At 34.9% G+C, this 14,975-nt stretch overlaps 1 protein-coding gene across 8 annotated transcripts in view; it reads right to left on the minus strand.

Annotated features, from left to right (window-relative positions):
• The window catches only part of DGKB (diacylglycerol kinase beta), a 455,069-nt gene that overhangs the window by 136,106 nt on the left and 303,988 nt on the right, over window positions 1–14,975 (minus strand). The window lies entirely within an intron of this gene.

A 14,975-nucleotide genomic window follows, 5' to 3' on the forward strand; every position in this document is an offset into this window, starting at 1 on the left:
ATCTCCTTAGCAGGTATGAAGAGAATTTTTTCCTCAGCCCAGATCATGAAATATTTATTTCTCATACTAATCATTAAAACTCCACAAACTGGGAATTAATAGTTTATTTTTTAAAGTATGTATTAAATGAGTTGTGAGAGTATGAAATCAACCAACTCTTGAGTCTTGCAGGGGATAGTAAACACAGAGAAAGCCATTGGATCACGCCTTTGTAATTACGTTTTAAAATTCTGGATATATATGAATATAAATATAAGAAGATTTAGTTCAGTTAGTAAGAAATTTAAATTAATTCCAGTTTCCATGCAAATAGCATTTGAGGAAAACTACAAATAAAACTGTCACTATAACCAACTATCATATAGATCAGATATATATGAACCTCCCCACCTATTATTTACCAATTTAAAAGATAGTGGAACTATAAAACCTAAGAATTTGAGAGAAATATTATATCCAGTATAAGCCTATATCTAGGAACATTTTAAGGGGTTTTCAAACAATGGAAATTAGAAATTGGAGGGAAAAAGTACCAAATAAAATACTAAATAATTTATTAATTATTCTAAACATGACCAAAGCTTTTTTCCAAAATAATTTTTATTTAAACCAATCAACGTTAATCTAAATCACAAATAAGCAAGCATTTAATGCAGATATAAAGGTACCCACTAATATAAACCATGGCTGCAAAATTGTGTGTTTAAAAATAAGGGGTTTTATTTACTAAAATCCTAAGCAGGGCATGCACCAGGGAACTGACTGATCCAGCCTTCGAGATTTGGTTTACTAACTCACAGGTGCTTTGAGAGACAAATGTATGAACTTTAATACCATTAAAGTCAAAGATAAAATTGTTCAGATAGATTGATAACATATGAATAAACTTTTATTATTACGTATAAAAAGCAATAAAGAATTCATCAAATTTCTTGCACACTATCTACATAAGGATGTAACAGAGTATAGAATTTTTTGGCAAAACTTTTGATCACTAATCAAATAAAATCAGTTAGTAGCAACATTAAATATATGGACTCCAAGAAGGTACTAAATTTTTTTCATGATCTTGTTATGTGGTTTCTAAACATGTACATTGTTTGTTGCTTTATGTACATCACGTAATTATTAATGTATTTTCATATTAAATTTAAGAATGGAATTGTCATTCAACATTTCACTGTTCTGCAAGGAAATTACAGCAAAATTCCCTAGTGAATGGACTGGTGTTAGTCAAATAATGCCTTATTGTTCTGTCTTGTCATGCAAACTGTCATCTGAAACTTTCAGTGCTGTATTCTCAAACTGCACTCATCGTTAATTTAAATTTATTTTTGTGTGCAATTTTATAAGGCAAATATCCACAAGTATCCAGGTGATCCCACAGTTCTTGGAGACGGATGAAATAAAGCTGACAGTAAACCCTGAGACACCATACTTCTAAACAAAGCCTGCCAGCTGAACTAAAATAATAACTCTGTTAACTTTAGAAAGACCCATCATTCATACTTTATCCTGCATTAGATGTGGTGGCATTAGAAAAGTATATTTATTAGCCAGTTTTATATGAAAAAGAAATGAAAGGATATTGTTGTAGTTAACTGTTCATTTTCTACACACGAAAGCATAAGACAGACCCAAGACAAACTGAATAAAGGAGCAGTAGCCTTTTTGACAGAAACTAGGAAACACTAATCAAGGACTAACTGTCTAATGAATGAAATGAAAAGGCTAATGTGCTTACTCATGCATAACAAATGCAAGGCACAAACAAGCTAGGGATCAATGCCCACTGCAGATGGCAAACAGGCAGTTGTTTCCATGCAAGGTTGATTTGATCAAAATTTTCCCCTCCATGAACATTTTTTGACTCCAAAATGAATCAACTAACTGAATGAGCAGAGAGGTAAAAAAAGTAATACACACAGCTAATTTTGACAGACACAACACAAAACAGGACACATCAGGCCAATTTCACTAAAAAAATTGCTGAAGAGATACTTTTATTGATGGAAACTGTAAACCAGAAGAGCAACTACACACAGATAAGCTCAAAAGCAGAGGAGCTGCTAAAGCTTCCTCCAGCTTATACTGTCCAACCGTTCCTTGAACCATTAATCAAATCCAAACTCAAGTCCTTAGCTTCCCTAACACAGGGACCCAACCATAACTCCACACTGCAAGAAAATCTGAAACCAGCCCATGCTGGTTGTGCAGACCAATCCTCTGCTTTAGGGGAAAAAAAGACAAGAGAGAAAAAAACAAAACCTAAAAGACACAGAAAATCCACCCAGGAAACTACACTGATTCTTCTGTTTTTGAAATGGCTGTATTCTTTTACTTGTTAAGACAGTAACACATAGACTGGTATAAATAAACTGAAAGCAATAGGAAGATTTGAAAGTAATAGGAACTTGACAGTGAGTAGGAATGTAAGTGCTGTCTCCTAAGAGCTGCTGGAATTACCAGATGCTATCCCTCAATCCTGAGGTAAAACATTAGAAGTTTCCTGGATAAGGAGAGCAGAGATTCCTTCATTGTGAGCTTTTTGGCTACATTTGAAACAGGATTAATTTTGTAAAACTTCATTCAGCTATTTCAAGTAGAGGCATTTACCCAACCTGTTTAGACATACAACTGTTTTTGAACCAGTGGAGAAATTGTTTCATTTATGTGTCAAAATCTATATTAAAATCAGCTAATTAACTATACAGAAACAGAGAAATATTCACATGCATGGCAAATCAAATATAGTACGCAAAATATGCTGACCTTTCCTGGTAGCAGATATTGCGAATGGCCAGTAAAAAATACGAGAAATTATTTTTGTATTTTACTATAAAACTGATGTGAAAGAGAAAACCCAGGATTCAGTAAAGCAAACTCACATGCTGCATGATATTACCTAGTAAAGCAAATAGGATTTTTAAAGAAAGATCATTCAACAGTCAGATACTGGTCTATAATAAATATAATCTCTGGGAATTACTTATTAATTTTTATTAGTAAATTGATTTGCATTCTGGCCTGAAGTACAATTTTCCAGCATTACTATATCTGAATCTAATATTTTCCAGTTTTACAAGTAACACACCATAAGTACATACAAACATACCTAAATTTGTGAAAGTTTTATCATTAATAACAATAATATGAGGAGAAACAATGCTGTCAAGACTGTTTCAAGAAGAAAGGAGAAGGAATGTCTTATGATATCACTCTAATATGAAAGTATCACCTTTCCCTTCATCCACATTTCAGTCACAGAGTTCATTTTATACCTATAATTGTAATACATTTCACCAAACCATCCAATAATTGAGATTTTTTCCATGAGTAATTTTGCATCAGAATCAATGTTGGGCAAAAAGTAATGCTGAATACAGAGCATCTACAGCAGAACTAAGCAGCCAATTAGGCAATTTCATGTTTCTGAGACTGTTATATGAATACTTGAGTTGTATGGTACTATTCTAAAATAATTCATTTCTTTTTCAAGATACACAATATTTTCAGTCATTTACATGTCACATGACAATAGCCTCCATGATAATTTTTCTTAACTAATTTTGTAGTACCAATCTAATCTGAAAGAAACTACCACACTATGTGGTCTTTCGTATGCCTTTCTTGTTTAGATGGTTTCCCCTCACTCCTGTAGCATTTAGAAACAAGAGAGGAAGGAATGAGCACTTGAAGAACAGAAAATGTAGTTTATCCAATTTAAATTTTACAAAATTGTACAGACTCTTGAAAAATGCACCTTTACATCACACAAATATTTAGCCAGGACATATATGTGATGCACGTGCAGACATATACACATATATGCACCCTTCCATTTGAACCTGTTCAGGGTCTGAAGCAGCTGGACTATCCTTATACCACATTCAGGTTTGTTTTAAATCCTGACAGTGAAGATAAGATAGAGAACAGACAGAGCATATCTGAATCTACTCCTAGGAAATGGAAAAAATATTTTAATTGAACTAGGACATTTCTCAAAGTGACCTGCCAAGAAGAAAAGAAGCTTAAGTTGCTACACCTCTTTAATACCTTATGATTGACTTACACACATATATATTCATCTTTTTAATGGGTATTAGCATTACCGGAAAGCAATCTGAAGCAGTCTTTTCAGAGGAGTAACCTTATACATTGTGAATAACCTTATAGAAAGATTAATGCATTTAATATATGTCTATCTATAAGTTTGCTGTGATTAAAATTTCCATTAAATAATAATTTTTATGCTGGTGAACAAACAAATGACCAGTGTGCATCTTCTTTGGATACAAATGGTCTGATTATTTTTTTCTTTTCCTAAGACACTTCTTTAATTAAGGCTTAATGGATCCACAAGGTTAGGAAGCTTAAGGGATAATTCACCAACCTGTAATCTTTGGATCAGAATGCAAATCTAACCTGAACAACCAGTTAACTCACATCAGTTATTAATGTGGTATAGTATAGATGTAAAAAAATATCACTGAAAAGAGGTGAAGAAAGTTTGCTGTGGTGGCTTAAGATTAAAAGTTATTTTCTAGATTAACAAACAACCTCGCAATTATGCATTCTACTTTCTGTACGTACATATAAAATATAAAAAACATAGGTACACCCTTCATTTTAGTATTTCTCATCCCATTATAACAATCTTAGATAAACAAATTGTACTGAACCATTGAACGACCAAGTCTAGAAAAAGGCAGTCAGGAAGCTTCAGGTTCTGCCTTGTTTGAATCAAGATGTCAGTTCACATTTGATTCCTTGGTTTTTGACTAAATTACATTAATTAACCTGAGATGGAGAGGGATTAAAAAATTAATTAATACATTATTTTTTGGTGAAACAATAGTTACTATAATTGTATTAGTTTCTACTGATATTTCGAACCTCTATAGAGGAGAAAGATGGTAGTCTGAAAATGTCAGAGCAACAAGAGATTACAAGCACTTCTTAAAACAGCTTTACTAAAATATAATGATTAATTCACTTTCTTAAGAAAAAAATCAGAGAAAAAAAAAATCTCAGAAACTTGTGTTCCTGGCTATCCAAAAAGAAAACAGAAATTGTGAAGATAATGTAATTTATTATATTCTTGACAGGTAGCCCTCTGAGGGTCACGTTTAAATACATTTCAGCAGTACATATGTTGATAAGTCACAGTTCATACTTTAAATATTCATTTAAATATGTAATATCCCAAAACCCAGAATGAAACATCAGTAACCACAGTATTTATAAATGATAGGCAAAAGACCAGAGGATGGTGTATCTGGAAATGGTAACAAAAAATTTGAAACAGGCCTACAAAGGTAAGCATATTTTGTGTCCCTTTTTAATTGAAGTCAGAATTCTGTTGAGTTTCTGACACTTTATTCTACACAGACACAAAGTGGACTCCATTTTGCAGGAAAAGATGTCTTTGTGCAAAAAAACTCAGCCACCCCTATGTTTTTCCTGTGTATAACTCTATAACTTGTGGGCACATGCAGCAATTGACTCCCTGGTATTTACTATTGATCAGTTTATACAGGGTGACCACATGTCCCAGCTGAGAAGGGACCAGTCCTATAAGATAAGCCTTTCTAGCAGTATCTCAAGGACTTTCTTTGAGGAGCTATTTTGGATTTTAGAAACTGACACTACATTCCTATGTATCTATGTTTTTAAGTCATTAATCAAATGTACGACAGGATATTAGACCAGATGTGTCATGTGTCCCCCCACTCAATGCAATGCAGAGGACATGTACCCTGTAAGATGATCTCTGCTGAGGATACACTGTGCTACATCTTCCCTCCTTTATATTTGGTGACCCTAAATTTACTGTAACTAGAGAAGAGCTCTTCTAGGTCCATGCTAAGTGTTTATGTGGTCACTAAAAAGAGAAGGAGAAAAGTGATCACATGGCAATTAGCCAACATAGCCATATAGACAGTGTATTAAATATCTTGTATATTAAAAAGATCTCTGTGGTAAACCTTTAGTAGCATTTCTGATAACTGCTGATCGAGAACTATGTTGAAATAGTCCCAAATTGTCCTGCAAAATGAGTTTGAGCAGAACACAATCAAGGACATAGCTTAGGCTGAATGTCAGTATAAGCAACACAATGCAACTGGTTGTTGCTTTAGATGTTCTTCAGAGACACACAAAAATGGCTCACAGGTGTCTTCAGTAAAATGCACAGAAACCAAGTTTACATTTAAAGCCTGTCTAACTTGAAACAAATGCCTAGACTTTCATGCCCATCACTTTTGCTGTTCTTAGGAGAGAAAAGTGAGTAATTTGCTCGATTGCTAAGCTTTTTTTTTTTTTTTTTTGTGAAATACTAATTAGTGTCATCACATTAAAACTTAGAGAAAAAGGCAAATTTAGGACAAGGAATAACTGCTTGTGTAGTGTCTTGAAAAATTATACCAAACTTATGTTTGATTTTTCAAACACTCTCATAATAAAAAAAACTCAAAACACCCCCAAAAACCTCCCCAAAGCCCCCAAACAAACATAAATCCCTCTAAACACTGATTAAGTTTGCATTAGAATAGTATTCTCAGGGGCTGAATGTAGGCCCTTAGCTTATGTGCCTAAACTGTCAGGGTGATTTCCTTATCCTCCCAGTATGCTCAAGAGTGAGAATAAATTTCTTTGGAAAGACTCACCCAAAAGGCATTTCCAAATGTTTCTGTTCTGAATTGCTATTTCAAAATCTTTTGTTATTAATCAAACAAGAAACTGTGCACACCTAGCTTCATAAGTTTATGAAGCTATGCCTGAAATGCCACAGTTTGAGCAGTCCTCTGAAATCCTTGATGGGGTTCAAGCCAATTCTTGTATCACCACCCATTTTATACACTCATTTGCTTGATAGGGATCAAATAATAAATGTTCACCTGACTTCTCCCTAGCAACTTCCCATAACTTGTTACTCAAAGCCTTGGCAACAGAGTCTTAGAATTTTAATACATATTTATGCTATTCATTTGTTTCCATAGCAGATATTTATTTTTATAAGAAATATGCAAACCACTAAAACATCTCTCATTGATTTACACTCTGAAAGAATATTTTTCTCTTAATTGAAAAAGGTCACTGTTTTCCTCATTCATTATGTTTTCTATTTGAAATTTAAATTTTTGCATTACAATATTATTTATTATCTTTCCTATTGGACAAACAAATACTAATTTATAAAAAAACCCCTAACATACTCATAAATTACGGCTAGACATTGGATTATTTATCTACAGATGTTCACTCTCTCTCTCTCTCCACTGATTTATGACAAACTTTTTTAGATCCTCTCCCTTACATCTTTCACATAGCCTGCTTGTTCTGCCTCATAGGCCCAGAAACAACTTTCTTAACTTTTTGTTCAGTATCTGCGTTTGTTCTTGTGTTGCATCAATCAAAATATTTTTGGAATCCTCCTCCTTTATTTTCTTGCTAAGGTGTGTAAGGTTTCTAACTCCCACTTTTGTGGAGGTTCTTTCAAGGTTACTCCCTCCTTTCCCCTCTACCAACACAGGACACCCCTTTCTACCAGTACAAGCACTTGAGATCCAGTTCAGACACCAAGGGTCTGGCAAAGTATGAGCTGTGGGAAGGCAACGATAGCAACTGGGGAGCATGCTTATGGGATTTGGGTAATGCTGCCTTGGTGGAGGAAGAGTGAGAGAGATCTGACTCTTCTCAGGTGTTTAAACATACTAAATATCTGTACAGCCTATGGGGGCTTCCATGAATTGCAGAAGTAGCAGAAGAGTCTCATGGACATACCTACATATGGCCTGGTTCTCCAGAGTGCTTACAGCTAATACAAGGGAGCCAGATTGCCTAAAAGCGGGATGAGGTCACAGGGAAAATGGCAGTTATATATCAAACTGAGACAAATCTATTTTACAGCAAGTTTGGTAAAATAACTGAGCAACTAAGAAGCCTCTGAGAATGAGCTAGATTCACATGAGCTAGTCATGCCAAGTTTGCTCCCACCAGAATGGTTTCTCCAAGTATCTGAAAAGGTACTGCAGAAATAAAAGGAAAGTAAACTGAAATGAAATTCATAACAGTATTAGATGGATGAGATTACACTCTAGCAGATCATCTTGATCACACACTGGTTTTACTGCTACTTTTAATCAAATCTGTAGCTTAAAAGGTGAATGCATACTTGTTTTCATGCATGGCATAGGTGGTCAGATTCCATTCTGGCGTGCAAAACACAGTCACATAATATATGCCAATGACCAATATTTCCATAAAAACAAGGGGTTTAGATTCACTGAAATATCCCTGCTAACCCAAAAATTTAATATGGTTAGTTCACATAAACAGCATTTGATATCAGTTGCTCTCAAGTTAAATAAAGCCCAGGCTTTGTAGTAACAGCTATCTGAAACATGAAATAGACTAAAAAAATGGAACTAGATGCCATCTTACTGAGCATTTAGGTAGGGAATGAAAATTATATTCTCTATGAATAATAGGAACCTGCATTAAAAAACAACACGAAACATGCTATGGCTTATATTTGGATATATGGAAAAGTGCTAAAATATGTCCAAATATCAACATGTGTTTGTGGAAGATGAATTCAAATTTTACAAAATTAATTCACACATATTTTCCTCCCAAAACAAATCAAGCTTTTTCTATAGTTGCTTTGAATAAATAATTTAGATATGCAAAACATTTTACAGTGATGATCTACCCAGAGCACAACATACAAAGGTTATGCAGTAGCTATTTTGGTAGACTTTGGACATTAAAAGGCTTTGAGTTTAAATATATTTATTTACTCTACAGAGAGGTTCTATTACGTGCTATAAAGGGAATAAGTCACAGGTTATTATCAGTATATTGATACTTACAGACAACACAAATCCTGTTCTTTCTTGTACTATAGACTAATAATTAAGAACTGTAAACTTTTTTTTTTAAATAAAATAAACATGGGATTAAACATGGTTTCCACTGAAAAGGGAAAAACACCCAGCAACTTTAGAAACTACCAATTCAGTATTTTACTCTTGGTTTATGTAAAAATGTTTCAGCATTAAGCAATCTCACAGCAATAAAAAATATGGTTCTTGATGTGGTCAGAAACATGGGAAACTGCACTAAAGCCCTTTTTTATGATTTAACATGTACAGAATTTTGGACCTAAGAAATAAAAATGTCCAAACTGCTGAATTAATCCTTCACAGGGGGTCATAGAAATGCTTTTGCTGCCCTTTTACCACCCAAGGATCCGAATTTGTGGAAGACTAGTGAAAAAGTCTAGAACAGTGTAGTGGAACTGAGAAATTCCTCAAATTTTCAAGCAAAAAAAATTTCCCCTCTCAAGAGTGCACTTGCATTACACTTTTTGCCTAACCATCTGGACAGACTCAGTGCGTCACAGTTGTTTAGCAACTTAGGGCTTTCATGGTAGCTTTGAATATATTATACCAGTGTCCTATTCTCGGCCTCAAATTGTTTGGGAGGATTCTATATCTGCATAAAAACTCTTTGCATAAGACCCATTTCTTTAGGATTTCCAACACATATCAGGTTTTCTAGAAGGCTAAGTTGTTTACACTAAATACTAGGGTACAATTCCCCAAATTAATGATCTACTGTACAAAGTTACTCCCCAAATGATCAAACTAAGGGTGCAGACAGCTGCAGTGCAGAGGCAGGAAGAACAGAGTGAGTTCAGGAGACAACTAAAGCATAGGGTCAAAGTTAGATCCACAAATTTTCACTGCAAACAACATGAATGGGGCAGTTTGCCTGAACTCTAGACCAGACAGTTATGCTATAAATATATTTTACAAAGGGAGAAACCCATTGTTTTTTGACAATAAATCAATTTGCTTCATGAGAAAGAAGATCTAGAAAAAAAAAAATCTTTGGTCTAAATGAGAGCATAGTCAAATCACCTTTCAACTTTTTACCTTGAAAAAACAACAATACGGTAGGCTGAAAGCTACTCCTAGATTTTTATAATTTGCAAATCAAAGAGCACCTGTTTGTAAAGTGCTGCTTTGCTCAACTACTTAAATAATGTAATCAATACTAAATGACAAGCTAGAATTCCCAAATTTGCTGCACAGTAAGCAGACACTTGTCTTGCTGATGTTTGTAATAAGTAATCCTTATGGTGTTAGCCAAGACAAATGTTGTTAATATTAACTTTTTCTCAAGCATAAATATCACATCCATATGACATCAGATATTATCTCAGAGTGAGATTATCTTAATGGTTGCAACTATTTTGTATAATACTAGCATTAATAAGGGCAATGTAAATCAGTTAAATCCTTCTTTTACTACGGGGCTTTTTTTTTTTTTTTTTTTACTAACAAATAATCAAAACCTATAAAAACACATGCAATTTAAAGATCACTGCAAACAAAATGTTTCCAAACATTTGGAAGAGCCTGGAACCAAAATTATTCTTTCTTTAATTCTGATTACGTACATTGTACTCAAAGCCATTTCCTAGCCAGAAAAAATATACTGTTGAGACACTGCTTTAAGGACAACAGATGTAACAGACATTTCAGAACTACAATCACAGAATATTCTGAATTAGAAGGGACCCACAAGGATCATCCAGTCTAGCCCTTAAGTAAATGACCCATATGAGAATCAAACAAAAAACCTTGGCATTTATTAGCACCGTGCTCTAAGCAACTGGGCTAATCTCAGTTTCTTTCTGATAAAATGGAAGTCGCCAGTCAAACTGCAATTATTTTCCAAATAAATTAATCTATGTCAACACTCCTCAAAGAGGCATTTCATAATGGCCTTCATGTATACATTATCTGTGACAACCATTCTGTTTCTGAAATTAAAAGCATTTTTTTCCCTTAGATTTATTTTAATAAAAATACTTACACTGTTCAAAATTATTAAATCTACATCAATTTCAGTGTTATTGCACAAAGTGTAAATTATGCTTTCAGAATTAGGGATAGAATTTTAAAAGGCTTCCATTTTTATAGTCTTTTGAAAGGACAAGGAAATCTATAAAAAACCAAGACTACAATTTCAGCATTAAAAATCTACACAAAATATTTCAAACAAATGTTATGACATTTAAGATAATGAAACCCTTCATTTATGCCAATGTGTCCTACATCACATGTAAGGAGTCAGAACAGATGTCCAAATATTGTAATGCCAAAGGAAAGTTAGGGCATATCTTGATTAATACTCTCAGAGCATTCCATGGTGTCTCTTTAAAACTGGCATGAGTTACTTCAAAATATCTATTCAAAATCCATTCTAGGAAACACAGCTAGACAAAGTGTTCCCAAGACAAAAGGAAAACAATAAAGCTCTGTATAAGCCTTTTAGCAATGTAAGCTGCATATTATCGACAGACCATTCATTGCAATCAACAAATGATTAATTGCAAATTTGTTGCTAAATTGACCACGAAAAAGACAAGCTTCAGGGTACTGTTAAAGAGGAAAAACTTATGTTAAAAATGATTGGAGACTTTTTGTAGTGAATTAATTCTAATCGATACTCTTGTTGACTACACATTGGAATAATGACTTCCTTAAATAGCGTATGTATCCATTATTGTAGACATTCAAATTAATATTTAACTTAATGCCTTCCTTTTTTTTTCTTTTGAAACAGCATTTTTCTAATTTCACCTTTAAGAAAAACAGTCTACTATAAGACTTTTTTTGCAATGTCTAATGTCAATCATCTTAGGAGGCATAATATACAGGCAACAAAATTTTAGAACACAAAAGTAATAACGTTTATTTAGAGTTTTTACTTCTTTTTAACTACAATTGGAATGGATGAAACATGAGGTGTCTTTAAGCATATCTACTTCACCAACTTCTGAACAACTATGCAATCATTTAGTTTGGTGCAAAAGTACGATTTCAGAGTTGCCTGGCTGTGCCTTTTCCCTCATTTTGAAGATGTGGCCATATAAATCAAATCTAACTTCTTAATGATACAGATACTTTCATTCCTGTCATGATCAATGTACCAGTACAAAATAGATATGAGTTAATGCAGGGGTATTTTTGTGGTACCAATATTATCTTGAAAAATGCTTTTCTTCTTGAATTTGACCAAAAGTCTGGTTTTCAAATTTTTGTTCAAGAAAACAAATTTCCATTAATTTACAAACACTGCTATTGACAAAGCAATAATTTAATTATTTAAATATATTCACAGCTAACACCCAAATTACAGTTTTGACAACAAATGGACTGGATCATATGTTTAAATGTCTCTCATTAATAAAAACTTTTTAGGAATCAAGTTTCTTATAAACATGGTTTAGGTTGAACTCCACAGCTGAACTATTTATATTCTTTTATATTCTAGGGGGATTGGGTGGGGGATTTTTGATTGTTTGGGGGTTTAGTTAGTTGGGTTGTTTCTGTATGTTGGGAGAAGACATTTTTTCCAGGCACTAGAAAATTTTCTCCTATTCCACAACTACTCCTGTAAACAAAAAAATCTGAACAAACATCTATATAGATATATATCTATATTGCTATATCTCTCTATCCCAGGGAAACAAATTTGAAAATACTGAAGTTTCTCCAACTCCAAAGCAAATGCTAATTTTATCTAAAAAGCACAGACTCTCCAAGAATACGGTTCAGAGCTGAAAGTGAAGCTGCTGACAAACTGACACCAGTCTTTAAATGTCTATGCAGGCCTCATTAAGCTTTCTGCTTTAAAGATCTCCGAAATATTGTTTTCTTTGAGGTACTTACATGACGGAAAGGATCCACAATACCTAGCTTCCAGAGTTTTAGATGAAGAGTGGAACCTAAACCCCAAATCTATACCCAAACATCTATATAACCAGTTACTTCAAATCTTGACTCAAAATCACATGTTTTGTGATTGACCTATATCTGGCCATATCACAACATTCTTTTCACTGGAGCATTCAGGAAAGTTCCTTCACCTGCTCAGCAGCCAGAGACCTGCAAGGAGGTACTTACACCTGTTCTTTAAGAGAGATTAGCAGAGCTTATACAATAACTTTACCTAGTCCAGTGTCCTGTTTTCTGTTGGGGTTAGAAGTTGATTCTTAATGCAAAGTTTAGAAAGGCAAGTGTGAAGTGGTACTTACTCAGTATACTCTCTCAGGGTCCCCCAACTTTTGTTTTTGCTAAAAGACTGGGCTGATAGGAACTTCCTGAACTGCAATAAAAACAAAGACTTGCATCTGGGTGAAAAAAGGCTACCATACAAGCTGGTGCTGAGTGTCAAGTAGATCTGCAGAAAAGGATAAAGTAGTCCTTGTGGACTATAAGATGAACATGAGTCAACAGGGTGCCCTTACAGCAAAGAAAGCAAACAGCATCCTGTGCTCCATCAGCAAGAGTGTATCCACCACCCATGCACACAGCAGTGACCCTTCCTCTCTGTTCAGCACTGGGGATGCCACATTTGGAGTGCTGTTTGATCTTGGGCTTCCCATTACTGGAAAGACATGGACAGAAAGACTGTGTCTGTAACTATCTGAAGGGAAGGTGCAATATGATGGATCCAGGCTCTTCCTGGTGGTGCCAAGCAATAGGACAAGAGGCAATGGGCAGAAACTGATGCACAAGAAGTTCCACCTGAATATGAGGAAGAACTTCTTTACTGTGAGGGTGGCCTTGCACTGGAACAGACTGGTCGGGGAGGGTGTGGAGTCTTCCTCACTGGAGATATTCAAAACCATCTGGACACAATCTTGTGCCACAAACTCTGGGTTGGACCAGATGACCCACTATTGTCCCTTCCAACCTGACCAATTCTGTGATACCATAAAATATTCGACAGAGGGACAGCAGGCTGCTCAGGGGCTGAAGCACACACCCCTTGTGCAGAGTCTGAAGCAACTTGTTCAGCCCCACAGAAACCTGGTCACAGGAAACCTTATTGCTGTCTACAGCTATCTGATGCAGAAAAGACAGATGGACTCTTGTCAGAGGTACACAGGTTAGGATGGAAGGCAAAAAGACACAAGTCAAACACTGCCCAGACAGGTTGTGGAATCTCCATTCTTGGAGGTGTTCAAGTTTCAGTTAGAGAAGTCCTTAAGGAAAGTGATGTGATCAGACTTGCTACAAGTAGGAGATTCACCTAGAGGATCCTCCTAAACTGAAATATTCTCTTGAGAGCCACAGGTCTCTGTTGAATAGTTCTTACCAAATGCCCCTTCCATGAACTTCAAGGTCTCTTGATCCAATGAAATGCAAGCATTTTTGGAGTTCTGCAGTTTAATTACATGCTGTATAGAGACATACTTTCTTTTGTTTGCCTTGAAACTGGAATCTGGGAGCTTCATTTGGCGCCTGTCAGTTTTTATATTGGAAGAAACTGCAAACATAAATTGACCACCCACCCTGTCCTTCTAACTCATGATTACCTAGATCCCATCCCCTGTTTTCTATACCAATGTATTTTAGCTTACAGAAATGTTCTGATGGAAGCATGCAAGAAGCAGAGAAGACTGATACGGTGATTAACAACGAAGTAATTAATTCAGAAAGTCCTTCTAGTGCATTTTACATGGATTACTTTCACAGTACACAAAAAAGAGTTTTCATATGAAGTAGGAATAACATTTCTTGACTAATAAGATGAGTCTTTACCCATTCTGGTTCTGCAGGGATATTTCCCCAAGTTTTAAGCACATAATTATTTCCTCTTCGTTTGCTTGAATATAATAGATTCATTAATAGAAGTTTGCTTTAGACACAAATAGTTCCTGGGACCATTTAAAATAGAATAGAACTGAACAGTTGGAAGGCACCTGCAATGGCCTCCTAGTCCAACTGCCTGAACCCTTCAGGGCTGACTAAAAGTTAAAGCACATTATTATGGGCCAAAGTCCTCTTAAACACTGACAAGCATAGGGATTCAACTACCTATCTCTCTAGTACGCCTGTTCCAGGGTTTGACTGCTCTTTCCTTAAATACATGTTTCCTCATGTTCA

Source organism: Lichenostomus cassidix, chromosome 2 (assembly GCF_008360975.1).
Source record: "Lichenostomus cassidix isolate B80296 chromosome 2, HeHo_3.0, whole genome shotgun sequence".
NCBI lineage: Eukaryota > Metazoa > Chordata > Aves > Passeriformes > Meliphagidae > Lichenostomus > Lichenostomus cassidix.